Source organism: Nicotiana tomentosiformis, chromosome 10, assembly GCF_000390325.3.
Source record: "Nicotiana tomentosiformis chromosome 10, ASM39032v3, whole genome shotgun sequence".
NCBI lineage: Eukaryota > Viridiplantae > Streptophyta > Magnoliopsida > Solanales > Solanaceae > Nicotiana > Nicotiana tomentosiformis.
The window spans coordinates 301,958-316,254 of NC_090821.1; positions in this window are offsets into that span (position 1 = coordinate 301,958).

A 14,297-nucleotide genomic window follows, 5' to 3' on the forward strand; every position below is an offset into this window, starting at 1 on the left:
GCGGACCGCAGTTGAATTATGCGGACCGCACATTTACAGTTGCTGCAGCAAAAGTGCTATGTGGATGCACAATTATCTTGCGGACCGCACAAGTGGAAGGTGGAATATACCAACTCTGTGAAGTTGGTATGTCAGAAAAAGGGTCGATCTGCGGCCGCGCCAGGAAATGTGCGGCCGCACACATAATTCTGCGGAACGCAAACAAAAGGTTGATTTAAGCCTCGAGGTAACAGAGTGCGTACCGTAACTCAAATTGTGTGGCCGCATTCCCCCCATGTCCCTTAACAACAGAAACAATATAAATAGAGAGTTAGGGCTAATGTTACACTTTTTTCCCTCTCTTAGCACAAAAACTTGCAATATACTGAACTTTCTTGGTAAATCATCTGCCCACACGCCCAACAATTGTGATCACCCACCCCTTACACTCATTCACATCTGGTATGCTTAAATTCCTTGTTACAATTTTTCATTTTTTAGTTTACATTATAGTTTTAAGTGATTTTAGCCCATTTGTCTGTAGAACTCAATTGTACAACCATGTGGGGGTAACTCTATAAGTGGGTCAACTAATACTTGCTTCTTAGGGACTGGTCAATGTATTCTCATACTTTTATGTTGTTGTCATGTCAAAATTTGCACAAAAATTGCAAAAGCTAGTTAATCATAACTGACTATTCGTATATTTCAAATTCTGCGAGCGCATCTGAAATTGTGCGGTCCGCAGAAGTTGATTATAGGGAAGTTCTAGTTAAGAATGGGTCTGAGGCCGCAACAAAATTGAGCGTACTGCAGAATTCCCTTTGCGGCCGCACAACAGCCCTTTCACTGTCTTCAGAGAAGGTAGAATATGTGACTCAAATATGCGGCCGCAGGTCAAATTGTGCGGACCGCAGAAAACATACTGCGGCCGCACATCAGCCAATTCTCTTTCATCAGAGAGTTGGAACATTTTGAGTTTCTGAGTTGCGACCGTAAGTGAAATTGTGCAGACCACACCTCATTTATGCGGCCGCAGTGTTAAAATGTGTGGCCCGCAAGGTGTGTTATTGTATATCTCATATGTCTGATTGATATTGAATTGCTACTAATAACTGCATCTATTTGGTACAGATAATGGTTCGATCTAGAGGCACAAGTGATACTTCTAAAGGGAGGGGTGTACCATCTTGGGGACGAGGCAAGAGAGCCTTACCTAGTGCCCAACTGCAAGAAAATTAGAAAAAAAGATAACAACCGGGAGAGCGAGAGGTGCAGATCTCTCCGAGATGAGTTCATACGCCTTGTCTAGGGACGTATCAGAGGGCGACTCAGCCTTTGTTCAGGAATAACTGGCAGTACAGTCCAGGCCGTCAGGGATATTTTAACTGAGGGGCCAGCCGTCGTCATCACACAGCACTTCCGAGGGTTCAAAAAGTGCTAGTCAGTCTTCCGAGCCATCCACTACACCTATCCCTGAGGCACCAGATACATTAATTTAGGACATACCCGATGATGGTAGAGGAGGAGATGCCACAACTGCTTGGATTGAATGAACAAAGAAGAAAGAGGTTTGGGAGGACCGATTCGTCAACCTAGCAGCTTTCACTATTTTTCACACTTGGTGGCCGGCGAGGTCGCTAACACTTGAGCGACAATTCTTATTGACAAATTTAAAGAGATACAACTCGGCCGTGCTGAGGTAGTTTAGGGAGTGCAAAGGGTGGACGTGGTTTACCTAAAGTGTGGTGGATGCTAAGGAATACCTTGTTCGGGAATTCTACGCCAATGTGGCATATATCAAAAAGGTGACAAAGGTGACAAAAATGAGAAACCTCAAAGTGCGATTTGATCAGCATACACTGAACACAAACTTGGGATTTGATGATTTTGAGCCAAAAGAATACCTGGAAAAGTGTGCACTTGGGTATGCAGTTCGTCCTTGGTTAGCGGAAATTCTAGCTGCAACACATCATACTGAGCTTCAAAGCAAAATAGTGGCAATCATTTGTCTGCAGCAGACTGGACCCGAGTAAAAAACAGACTCACTTGCCTATTCCTCAGGTAGTCTTAGTTTCCTCCATTATGGTTGGGTACCCTATCTATATAGGTCCCGTGATGTCGACCAACATCTTTGTGATCACCGGGTAGGATGACTCTTCCTACTCATACCCCAATACCATTATAAAGTATCTTACAGATGCGGGGGTGAAACCAAGGGATTTTGATACAAAGGTGGGGAAGAAGAAGACTTTCTCATGGTGCTCATTTATGGATGCAAGCAACACAAAGAGAAAAGGCCAGCCGTCAACCACCACATGCCAGTCTAATGATCCAGCTGTGGTAGTTGCGGAGGGAGTTTATATCCCATCTACTTTGGCTGAGCCTTCCTTTAGTGCCACAGCTATGCCTCCACCATCATCCACATCCATGTGGAACTAGAGCATAATGCCATGTGGGCTCTAAAGAAGTTAAATCTTAATTGGGATGTAGCCGCTAACTTGAGGGTTGCACATTGAAAAAAATTGGATGAGTTCTGGTACTATGCTTATGCAAGTTCGTCCCTGTACAAAGATAAGATGAAATATCTTCATGACAAATACATTTGGAATAAAGAGTTCTAGGTGGGTGATCTTGAATTGTTGTTCAACTCAAGGTTGAGGATGTTTCCCAGGAAGCTACAGTCTAAATGGAGCGGTTCTTTTGAAATTGTGGGTGTTACGTTTTTTGGTGCACTGGACTTGAAGAACAAAAATAATGAAGTATTCTGAGTCAATGGTCACCGGGTGAAATACTATTTGGGAAAAGTTGGAGATAGCCACGTCATGGCGGTCATTCATTTCAATTGATGGTATTTTGGTTCGTACCGCGACGTTAAATCAGGCGCTTCTTGGGAGGCAAACCATGTTTCTTTTCTTTTTTTGTATCTAGGTGTTATTTTTGTGCTAACTTGATTTGAAGTGTACTATAGGGCTAAGTGTAACTTACAGGAACTATGGACAAAAATATGGCTAAGTGATGAAAGAATTTCGGCCTGCAGTTGATTTGTGCGGACCGCATATTTATGGTTGCTGCAGCAAAAGTGTACTGTGGCCGCACAAAAGAAAAGTTGGAAATGCAAACTCTCTGAAGTTTAGTCTGTCAGAGAAAAGGTCGATGTGCGACGGCAAGAGGAAATCTGCTGTCGCACAGAAAAGTTTGCAGCCCGCAGATGAAGAATCAAAACAGAAGACCCAGGTAACCGAGTGCGGGCTGCAATTGAATTTGTATGACCGCACTCGACCTTCCTTACCTTAGCAAAACTAAGTAGTATAAATAGAGGAATAGAGGCTACTGTACAATTTTTTTCTTTCCCTCTCTAAGCACAAAAACAAACTCTCATGCAATTTTTTGGTGAATCTATCTGTCCACACACACAATATCTTTGATCAGTCACTCATCACACTCATTCATCCGGTATGCTTCAATTTTTTGTTAATGTTTTTCTTTTAATTTGTAAACTTTTAGTCATTTTTAAGCCATTTGTCAATATAATTTAATTTTGCATTCATGTGGCGGTAAATCTGTAGTGGGTTAACTAATACATACTCTATGAGGACTAGGTCAATATATTTTCATGCCTCTAGGTTGTTGCCATGTTAAAATTTGCACAAAATTTGCAAAACCTAGATAGAAAAACTGATTGTTCATAGTTTTTGACTTTTGCGGCCGTACCTAAAATTGTGCTGTCCGCAGATAGTGTTTTTAGAGCAACATAGTGAAAGAAGGGATCTACCGCCGTAATATAAAACGTGTGGACCGCATATTTTCCATCGCAACTGCAAGAAGCCCTTTTACTGTCATCATGGAGTCTACACTTTTTGACTCAATTGTGCGGCCGCAGGTTTAATTGTGCGGGCTACAGAAAACAGGTTGCGGACGCACATCAACCAATTCTCTGTCATCAGAGAGTTGGCACTTTTTTGGATTCATAGGTGCGGCCGCAAGTGAAATTGTGCGGTTCGCAAGGCCTCATCTTCGGCCACAAGAAAATTGTGCGAACCGCAGATCCTTCTACTTCAAGCATGCTTTAACTATGAACCTCACTATGTTCCTTGGTGTATACTTACATATCTCCTTGTACGTCTAAACATTGAATTGAAACTAACAATCACCTTTGCTTGATAAAGATAATAGTTCGATATAGAGGCAGATGCGACACTTCTAAAGAGAGGGGTGAACCTTCTAGGGGTAGAGGCAAGAGTGCCTTACCCCTCGGCCAACAAAGGGCAATAAGAAAGAAAGCGACAACCGGCATAGGGAGAGGTGCAGATCTCTCCGAGACGAGCTCTTATGTCCTGTCTAGAGAAGCATCAGAGGGCAACTCAGCCTCTGTTCAAGAGTAGTCGATCGTACAGTCAAGGCCATAAGGAAGATACCAACTCAGGGATGAGTCGTCGTCATCTCATAGAACTTCCGAGTGATCGGAAAGTGCTAGTCAGGCTTCTGATCCATCGGTTACACTTGTTCCTGAGGCATAAGATACACTAGTTCAAGATATCCCCGATGATGGCAGAGGGGGTGATACTACAGATGTCGGCTTTGAAATGTCGAAGAAGAAAGAAGTCTGGGAGGACCATTTTGTCAGCTTGTCTGCATTCACCAGCTTTCTTACATGTCTGCTTGAGCCAATGCCTATGTCTGCTTCCCCACTTTATGCATTGCGAGTCTCCCAAACATTGGCGAGCCTCAACAACTGGATGTAGACAACACCTGCAAAGTTGTCTGACTTATCTAGTACTGTTGCAACACAGTCTACTGCTCGGGCACCTCAATTTCCCTGACAGTTGAAGAGACATTGATGAAGATCCTAGAGAACCAGAATACCATTATGGCGGCCTTGGTGCAACACGGGTCAGTAATCGAAGAGCTAGAAAAAGAAGATGAGAAATTCCCATGCCACCAAGAAGTCAGTGGACAAGCTCCGGAGATAGGTGACCAGGCTTGCTACAGCCGTAGATCTTCTATTTGATATACTGATTGACCCACACCATTTAGGCCCAGATCCTACAATACCAATAGCACCTGTGGCACCAGCTGGCCAGTCTGAGGAGCCAGACCTTACTGCCGACACTGCCAAGGCAATGCGTCATATGTTCACTAACCCAGCCACATCCCGAGTTAAGGATGATGAGATTCAGTTGGATAAGACTGAGGGCGGTGACATTGCTGGGGACACAGAGATGTCCAAGGAGCCATAGAGAGTTTTCTTCACTCTTTCCCCTCTTTTAGTCTTGTTTTGTTAAGAATTGAGGACAATGCTTATCTTTATTGGGGGGGGAGGGGGGAGTTAGAGTTTATTGATCACATTTGATTCATTCTGAGACACTTGGCCTGTAATAACTTGATATTATTCTTTTTTTCTTATTATGTATATATTCTCTCTCTTTCTCTCATTATGTACATTCATTCTATCTTCAGTAGTTTTTTCTTAGTAGCTTCTTTATTTTTGTTTCTTTATTAGTTCTTTGTTTGATTTAGTAGCTTCTTTGTTTGATTTAGTAGCTTCTTTTTATGTTTTAGTAGATAATAAGCCTTTGGTTTTCTTAATGCCACGGTTCTTTCCAAAGGTAGTTGTTGTGTGAACCGAGTGACTCATCCCAACGATGGATGGCGTGACAACCTTCTTAAGGGAATGGGTCCGTTTTTGGTGTTTAGGTAATAATAGTAGTAGTAATGAATAAAAATACCTAATTAAGTCATGCTCGAAGAGTCAAACATGCTTCAATTGGTACCAACACACTTAACTACGTGCTTATGGTTAAAAACAAGGTTTCTGAAAGAAATAGCTCTAGTTAGTGACTTCGTGACTCTTGTATTGACTTTGGCAATCATCGAGTAGCTTAATTGGACTATAGTGATTTTTAAACTTGAATGTGGTTGTTGTGGGCCCTTGACTCTATCCTCTTTAACAATCCGATTGCGTGAGGGGTGAGATGAATTGTTGCTAGTCTAAGTATCCGTGCAAAGAGTCCAGAACTTGCCCCGAATGTGTTTCAAGGTAAAATTCTAAGTTTGCTTGGTTTGAAAAGTGATTGTAGGCCCCCCTTGACCCGTTTAAGTTTTCTATTGCTAACCAATGTCATTATACCTAGTCAACCCCTTTGATCCTCTAGCCTTTCTCATTTTATAACCATAGTACAAGCCTTTAACTGTTTTGTCGTGATCCTTTCTTAGCACCCGAGCTTTTCTTAACACTCTTGTGTAACAAATGGCTAAAAACCTAAGTTTAGGGGGGAGACGAGGAACTTGAAAAAGGTATCAAGGTACAAAAAGAAAGAAGAAATGATCTCAATGAGAAGAGAAGGCAAGAAAAGAATAGAACAAAAAGAAAAATGCAAAAAAAGTGAATAAGTGAAAGGGTTGAAGGGATTCAAAAAGAGGTAATGATCCTAAACATGGAGATATTAAAAAGGATGAAATTATCAATAAAGAGTGATGTTATGTCTCTCTAGTCCCCAATAAAAAGAAAGTACCTCTAAAAATTGGCAAAGTGTGAGCTGAGAAATGAAAAAAAAATGGAGTGCTTAAGGAAAGGTGTAACCACTCACCCATACTATATCCAACCCTAATCCAAAAGCCTTCACTACATCCCGAAAGAGGTTCTACTTGATTTCAAATCGAGTGAGCTTACAATAGTGGTGATCTACATGAGGGGCAAGCCTATGGTACTTGAAGTCATACTTGCAACATTCTCTTGAGAGAGATGAGTGAACCTTTCATAAATCTTTGGATTGAGTGGTAAAATTCTTAAGTGAGCTAGGCAACCAGAATATAGAAGAGGAAATGTTTGGAGTCCACCATGACCTACATGATAGAGCAAGAGTCCTTGATGAGCAAAGTGAACTTTTGATGCTCAAATGTCACTTTGGAAATATATGTGCATAAATGTTTAACTTATCGCCTTGTTGATAATACATAGGTAGTGTGGGAAATTATTGGTCCCAACTGATGTGTGGATGGCTCACCTTCGACTCGCTGAAATGACCCTTAACTTTTGAAGGTGGGAACTAATTTATTTGCTTGAGGACAAGCAAAGATTTAAGTTTGGGGGAGTTGATAAGTGGGAATTTTGACTACTTATTAGTGTCTTGTAGCTTTTGTTTTAGTCTAAAAGAATTGAATTGTGTCCCGAAACTAATGAAATTGTATGAAATTGAAGGAATGCTGGAAGTTGAGTTCCCGAGATGAAATCCAACTCAAAAAGGAGCAGTCTAAGAACAAAGAAATAGACGGCACAGAAGCACACAATGTGCGGTCCGCAGAAAGAATTCTGCAGCCGCAAAAGAAATTGCGAATCGCAGAATTCCATCTGCGGCCGCAAACCACAGAGAGAAGCTTAGAAGAACTTTGCGCAAAGTGCAGACCGTACATGAATTGTGCGGCCGCAAAACTTGGCTAAGAGTCGAAGATCAAAGAGTATGCAAAAATACCAAGTCTAGAAGCCTCTGTGAATTGCGAACCATACAAGAATTGTGCGGTCCGAGAAGAGTTTCCTTGCGACCGCAACCGGGAAATATGCTGCCGCAGAAGATTGCTTCGCAACTGCAGTTTAGAAATGTGCGGCCGTAAAACTCCACTTCTTGCCAGATGAAGAAATCTGCGGTCTGAACATTTAATTGTGCGGTCGCAGAACCTCCCGCGAGATATTTGTGTCCGAGATTTTCAACATTGTATAAATAGATGGGTTTCACAAAATTAGGTTAAGTTTGAACATCTGAAGTTGTTGTAGCCATTTTTCTTTACTTCTTTAGGAAGTTTTATATTACTTTGGTGTATTTACATTAGATTTAATCATTTTATGCTTCCATTATGAGTTTAATTAGTTTTTCTTCCGTATTTTCTTCAAATCCCATTATGAGTAGCTAGACTTTTACTAGGGTTGTGACTCAACCCTAGTGTGTAAACCTTACGGGTATCTAATTTAGTGTTTGTTTATGATTGGGTGTTGATTATTTAGCTTAGTTCATGCTTCAATTTTAGAATTAATGGTTGCAAATATTGATTCATGCCTATTTGACTTAGTCTCTACTTGAGAAAGAGGGACCTAGCCTAGGATAACTTAGCTAACAAGGAATTGGATCAATTGAGAGATTGATTAACTCAATTAAAAGGTTCAACTTAGAGATAGTAATAACTTGAGCTCTTATCAACTGTTTTGGGTGATACCCATTTAGTCTTGAGAAAGCCAAATTGGGCAACACTACTCACTGACCGAGAGGTATTGAGTGGGTAATGTAGAGTTGAGGGCTATAATACACCCCAATCAACAAAACAAGCATTAACGACTATCCCATTAGGCAAACACCTAGGTTATGGTCACAGCCCTAGGCCTTTTACTCATTTGGAAAAACCTTAAAAACAATTATCTCTAATTTATTTTCTTTATTTTGCAATCATTAGATTAACTGTAGAAGTAGAAAACAAAACTGTGTTGTGGAAGTGCAATCTAGATAACCCATTTGCTTGCATCAAATATATACTCCTAACTCCTGTCATAACTCCTAGTGGATTCGACCCCAACTCCTAGTTGGGTATTTATTATTGCATACGACTGTTTCATGTCTCTATTGAGGTATGATTTTGACGTGATCACTAAGTCGTGAAATGGCTAATAACTTTGTTGTCTGTCTAAACCACGAATAGGGTTCCTAGCAGATAGTGTCCATAAAGGCATAAGCTATGGACGACCACCAATAATTCTTTTCATGGAGGCATAACGCCGTTCTGCATTCTTCAACTTTTGGCTCTCGCACGCCATTGAATTTCCATCTTGTAGCAAGACTCCGCCTAGAGCATAGTCAGAGGCATCCGTTTGTACTTCGAACGGCTTGGACAATTCAAGGAGGGCCAAGACGGAGCTACTAGACATAGCCGCTTACAATGCGTTGAAGGCCTCCGCTCGCCTGGGACCCCAATCACAATGCATGTCCTTCTTTAGGAGTTTTGTCAATGGCACTGCAATGAGAGAGTAGTTTTTCGCAAACCACTGATAAAAGTTGCATAGGCTAAGGAACTCCCTCAAGGCGTGGATATCCTTAGGCGGCGGCCAATCTGTGATAGCCTAAATCTTCTGTTGGTCCATCTTGATCCACCCTTCCTCCAGTGTTTTGATATATACCACAATGTTTTTCAAGTAGACCACTACAAATTTGTCAATGTACTCTCGGTAGACTCGGTTCATCAGGGTGCAAAATGTGGCTGGAGCATTAGTCAAGCCGAATGGCTTTTTCAGGAAGTCGTATGACCCATATCTTGTCACACATGTCATCTTGTGTTCGTCTCCCTCCACAATCCCAACTTGCCAGTAACTTGTCTCTAGGTCTATTTTGGTGAATAATATAGCACCACCCAACCTATCGAACATGTCTGCCATTAGAGAGATAGGGTACTTGTCCTTCATGGTAATTTTGTTTACGACCCGATAATCCACACAGAGTCATAGGGTGCCATCCTGTTTCCTTTGGAATAGCACAGGGGACCCATAAGGGGACTTAGAGGGCACAATAATCCCCGTGTCTAGAATTTCGGTCAACTATCTCCGAAGCTCGGCGAGTTTGGGTTGTGACATTTTGTTAGGTGCCTGGGCAGGTAGCTTCGCACCCGGAACCAACCCAATCTCATGGTCCACAGTACGCCTAGGCAGGAGTCACTGTGGGATGTCTTGTATTCAGGAACGTAAGTTCATGTCTTTTTGACTCCCTTCTTCAACTGTAAGGCTGAGATGTTCTCCGCGGCCATCTTTATGATTGTGCATGGGATAATGCAGTGCTTGGCCCTGTTGGCTCCCATCATCAGTAACGTATCTACATAAGGTACAAGAATGGTGTTGGTTTGCCTCATGAATTCCAACCGAACTATCAGACTATCAGCTCAAAGTCATCTATGGTCACCACGCGCAAGTTGAATTTTCCTTCATAAGGACACAACTTCACTGGCACTGCTTAGGCTATTCGACCTACTGACTGAGGCGGTGAGTTGATAGCCTTAACACGACCTCTGCCTTATCCCACAACTAGACCAAAGCGCTCTATCTGAGTTAAGGCTAAGTAGGTGTGAGTAGCGCCCGTGTCTATCATCGTCCAAATGGGCTTGCCATTAACTTTCATCTCCACGAACATCAAGGTCTTCTCTTGGTTAAAAAGAGGCCCCTCATCTGTCTTATTTTTCCCTTTCTTGGCGGTTGGGCATGGGTCATTTTCTTACGGATACCGGCATTGGTTCCCGCTAAGGCCTCAGAAATAGAACAAACAAGTGTGTTGAAGGCACCGATTGGTTCTGTCTGGTCAACATCATATGTGTCGTCATCTGTCCCATCATCAAAAGATTTATAGGCGTTCATCTGTGACTGTGGGCATTCGTTGTTCCAATGTGTCCTGCCACAATAACGACATTCAGAAGGGGGCTTCCATCCCCGATCATTGTTGTGAGACGCAACACTATTGCTGCCTGGAGAAGGAGTCTTAGATTTGGTTGCACTCCGATCTCAACCACTTCTACTAGGGCCATCATTTCTAGGTTGGCCCCCTTTGTATCCTCCACGGACAGGCGGTTGAGGCCTATCCATTCGAGCTTCCACTTGATAGTCCCAAGGCATTCCACTACTTGGATCACCTTGGGTTAAATGTCTACCCTTTTGTCTTTGTAGCTCCGTATGGGCATAATGTTTCAAATCTAGGAATGTGAAGAGTTTGTCTTTGTCCCCCATATCCCGTATGTTCAACATTAGCGCGGAGAATTCCCGCACGTAATCCCGCACTGACTTGGTCTGGAGGGGCTCCCGTAGTTTTCTCCATGCATTGTACTCAACATTTTTAAGGAAGAATAGTAGGCATATGGCTGCCTTTAGTTCTGCCCATGTCTTGAGAGTATTTTCACCAGCCCTGATGGCTTCGTATTTCACCAGCCACCAGAGTTTAGCATCACCCTGAAGATACATGGCAATAGTTGCTACCTTTTTTGCTTCTTCTAACTCCCCCACGGCAAACAAGTACTGTTTGATGTCGAAGATGAAGTTCTCCACTTCCTTGGCATTCCGAGCTCTATTTTATGGTTTTGGCTCAGGAATCTTCAGCCTTTGTGGCACAGGGGCGAGGTTCACAACACCCCCAATCTGGTTTTCCCCTCCTCGAAGTAGGCCTTGTAGTGCAGCTTTGGCACTATTGAGCTGGACTGTCAACTTGACTATGGTTTGCTGCATGGCAGTCACTCTGTCTGCCTCTTGTACCCTTTAGTCTAATTCCTCGGTCCGCTCCTGTTGGAGGCCCTCAAATTTACCAAAAATGTCGCTTGCCTCTGTGGCTGCTGTTTTCCGATTTCCTTCAGAGTTGCGACTGATGTGCACGATGTCACCTTCGGCCTGCCGCATCCTGCGGTCCAGGTTGTCCAACCTTTGAACTTGGCTAGTTCTTAGATCAGGTACTGTATTCACGATGGTCCGTAATACGTCAATCGTCTCTTCAAGGGCCGCAATGTGGTCCCCATGATTCACCATGGTCAGAAATGGTGGTAATGGCAATGTGTTACCTCGTCCGATGTCGAGCCTAGGTTTCGATACCAACTCTTACATGGCACCTTCCTGAGATTCCTTGGAAGAGCGACGTAAGGCCAAGCAACTGATGTTCGTGCAGTTACTATCCGCCAATTGGGTCCCCTCCATACGCTAGACGAGATTGTCAGTGTCGTACGGGAAAACCAATATCAAGAGCAATTGAGAGAACAGAAAAGAGAATTGAGAATGAAATAAAGCTTGATTGCATTAATGAAAGCTATTACAGAAAAGCAACACCGTGTTGAGGGAGAGAGATACCAGTACTGAGAATTGTTTGGTTGCTAGAAAGTTTGATTGCTCGATCCCCTAATAATGCTTAAAACAAAATAAACCAAAGTTATATGACTTGACATAACTAAGCTAGAGAGACATAATGGAAATACATGAAGTAATGCTACTCTATTTTTACAATAGAAATGACTTAGGTTCCTACAAAGCAGAAGCAGGTCCGTTGGCAGCAATCTTGTCTTTAGCATCAGAGTCTGCGCGCGCGCGGCGCTATTGGCATCTGCTTGCGGCTAGGCGCTAGCGAGGGCTATCAGTGGGATGACATAGTCACATTCGCGCTTTTCACTTGGCGCGGCCAAGACCACGTGGCTGTCCATGGCACTAGACGTTGGGAGGCTTGCTAGGATGCCATGGGGCGCATCCAAGGAGTCATGGGGCATGGATGGAAAGTCCTCCATGACAATACTTATGATCTACACAAATAGTACTCTACCTTACAAATTTTTACTTTATGAGTAAGCTATTTTAAAATGTTGGAAATATTCATAGTAAAAACAAGGAACTATTTGTCTCTTCAAAGATTAATACTTTTATGTAATATGGGTTAAACATAATATATTTTATGTCATTTTGAAAGTATAGTCTTATTAACCTAACTAGTCGCCCACCAAACTGTTTAAGCTAAAAATTGCAGGCGGATATATAATATAAGTATAATTCATATATAATATATGTGCTAATTGTATATAATGCATAATCCATAATCTATGTATATTGGCTAGCAAAAACAAATAATGAATCTTCCCATCTATGTATGTAAACATCCCCTTATATAAAGGCTTTTCCTGGTAAAGGAAGAAGCCTAGAAGGCAACTAAGCCCAAAGGCTAGAACCTATTCCACTACGAACTTTATGTTTCAAGCATGTAGACTTTTGATTTTAATTTTAACCATAAAGAGGGAACCATTGATCCACAAAAAGCTCAATAAATTCTTGAAACAGCGAAAGGAAAGTTTTTGAATGAAAGAGATTAAAAAAATTGAATGAGCTCTCCGATGAGCTAGAACAAGTTCACATTTGGTATAAAACTGATATGCAGATCATAAATGACTTTTAAAAGGAATAAAAACAAAGTTAATCTAGGAATATAATATACATAATACATTACAGGGTTCAGTGTATTTATCTCCATCTTTTTATAAATAATTGGAGTTGGTTTATTTGCAACCCCAACAGAGGGAAAGCAAATCTATTTGAAGTCTCAAATACAAAGCAAAAGAATCTCCATCTCTATAGTTATTGATTGTGCACATAACCCCCACCTTGTAAGTTTATCAAAATAAATATTTTTGGTTTTCCTCAAATATTTTACAAGCTCTGGTAGTTAGATTTAATAGGAATATGAAAATACTAGAAACTCTTTTTTAATATTAAAAAAATTGACTTCAATCAGAGAATTATAATTGAAGAAATAAATTTGGATTAAAAAAATTATATGTAACAATAAGGATCCAAATGAGAATCGAGAATGCAAAAACAATTGAAGAGATACAATTTTGATAAGGAAATTAAAATGTAATGATTTAAACTAAGAGTCCACCAAACTGTATAGTGAACCTGGTTCTCTATCAGTTACCATAGTACACACATCAGTAAGTAAATAACACAATAATATTTACATGGAAAACTTCCAGCTCACAGGATTAAAAACCACGACCTACACTCGGAGGATTTAAACTTCACTAACTGAGCAACTTTAGATTACAAACTATTGTAACCTAGAAATTAAACTCTTAGTCCCTCACCTACTTACAATAACTATATTGCAAGCCTCTTTGTAATAACTCTATTACAAAGCTAACTACTTTGACTAACTCTAGTCAACACAAACAAAAGGTTTATGGTTTACAAAGTATCCTATGAGATGCTTCTAAATAAGCTGAGTAGGAGTTACAAGTGAATAACATAAACAAAGACACAATAATACTAAGGGCACACGATGTATTCAATACTGGGATCTAGTCCTTTGTTATCTTGATATTTTGTTCTTCAATGCCTTAGAGAGAATGAAGGCGGCTGCACACTTGAGAGTAAATATGTTTTAGGATTTGTAAGTGTATGCAATCCCTTGCCTCATACTGGTAATATATAAGTGAGGTCATCAAATATGATCAAAGATGATGCAAGGGAGTGTCCGGTACATATCATGATTCAACAGTGTTGCTGCACTGTTGCGTATGCAGTGCAACAGCTTTAACATCTGTAAGAGTTGACTTGTATTGTGACTGGATGAACTGATATCTATCTATTCCCACTGTCGTTCCCTTAACTGATTTCATTGGAACTTGTGCCAGACATTTGACTTATTGTTCTGAGCGCGGAGAGGCTAGTTGTATTAGGTTCCCTATCTGGTTCTTATGTGAAGTTTGTTAAATCATCAAAATAAAAAGATACATAACTTATCAGTTCCCCCTTTTTTGATGATGACAAACTTAGAATT